Source organism: Tenrec ecaudatus, chromosome 7, assembly GCF_050624435.1.
Source record: "Tenrec ecaudatus isolate mTenEca1 chromosome 7, mTenEca1.hap1, whole genome shotgun sequence".
Lineage (NCBI taxonomy): Eukaryota > Metazoa > Chordata > Mammalia > Afrosoricida > Tenrecidae > Tenrec > Tenrec ecaudatus.
Window position 1 is genome coordinate 82,627,156 of NC_134536.1, and position 1,751 is coordinate 82,628,906.

A 1,751-nucleotide genomic window follows, 5' to 3' on the forward strand; every position below is an offset into this window, starting at 1 on the left:
AAGGGAATGGAAGGTCAAGGTTCCCAGGGAATGCTGAAGGTGGACTTTGTGACCAGGGTGTCGTGCCCCAACAGACTGGACTGGAAAACAAACGATCCTTGAACAAACTACAATATTTTCTTTATTGTTGTGTTTTGTCAGTGGTTTGTTGTTTTGTTGTATATTGTTGCTTGGTTTTGCTCTGTCTTGTTTTTGTGCATGTTATTATCTCAGCAGCTCTGTCTGAGCTAGATGAACAATCTGGAGGAAAAAACAATGGGATCGACAGTTCTGGGGGGAGATTGGATAGGCGGAGGTGGGGGGAAAGGAAGTGGTGCTAACAAACCCAGGGGCAAGGGAAAAACAAGTCATCCAATTGGTGGTGAGGTGGGTGTGGGAGGCCTGGTAGGGCATGATAAAGGGTAATGTAACGAAGAGATATTGCTGAAACCCAGGTGGGGATGGAACATGATAGTGGGACAGGAGGAAAGTCCACGGAAATAGAGGAAAGAGCTAGGAAGCAAAGGGCATTTATAGAGGTCTAAATAAAGACATGCATATATATATATATAGTTATATATGAGGATGGGGTAATAGATCTATGTGCCTATATTTATAGGTTTAATATTAAGGTAGCAGAAGGACATTGGGCCTCCACTCAAGTACTCCCTCAATGCAAGAATACTTTCTTCTGTTAAATTGGCATTCTATGATGCTCACCTTCCCGGCACAACCGCTGAAGACAAAGCGGGTGAATAAGCAAATGTGGTGAAGAAAGCTGATGGTGGCCAGCTATCAAAAGATATAGCATCTGGGGTCTTAAAGGCTTGAAGATAAACAAGCGGCCATCTAGCTCAGAAGCAACAAATCCTATGTGGAAGAACACACCAGCCTGTGTGATCACAAGGTGCCGAAGGGATCAGTTATCAGTTCATCATCAGAACAAAAAAACCATATCATTGTGAAGGGGGGGAGTGCAGAATGGGGACCCAAACTGGACATCCCCTTACAGAAGGGTCACGGGGAGGAGACAAGCCAGTCAGGGTGCAGTGTAGCAACGAAGAAACATACAACTTTCTTCTAGTTCTTTAATGCTCCCCCTCCCCCTTTCCCCACTATTATGATCGCAATTCTACAGAACTGGAAACACAGGGAATCCAGAGATCATGATCCCTTCAGGACCAGTGGTGAGAGTGGCGATACCGGGAGAGTGGAGAGAGGATGGGTTGGAAAAGGGAAACCGATTATGAGGATCTACATATAACCTCCTTCCTGAAGGACGGACAACAGAAAAGTGGGTGAAGGGAGATGTCAGACAGTGTAAGATATAATGAAATAATAATTTATAAATTATCAAAGGTTCATGAGGGAGTGGGGAGCAGGAAGGGAGGGGGACAATGAGGAGCTGATGCCAGGGTCTTAAGTGGAGAGCAAATGTTTTGAGAATGATGAGGGCAATGAATGTACAAATGTGCTTTATACAATGGATTGTGATAAGAGTTGTAGGAGCCCCCAATAAACTTATTTTAAAAAAATGAACAGACACTTTACTAAATAAGATATTCGGGAGTCCAACACATATGTGAAGAAATGTTGCAATCATTAGCCCTTTGAGAAATGCAAATCAAGACAATAATGAGATCGTATCCTCTCACCTGATCATCAGTAGCCAAGTCAAAAAGGCAGAAAGTAACAAATGCTGATTAGGTACAAAGAAAGGGAACCTCGTACACTGCTGGTGAGATTTTAAAATGATGTAACCACTGCAAAAC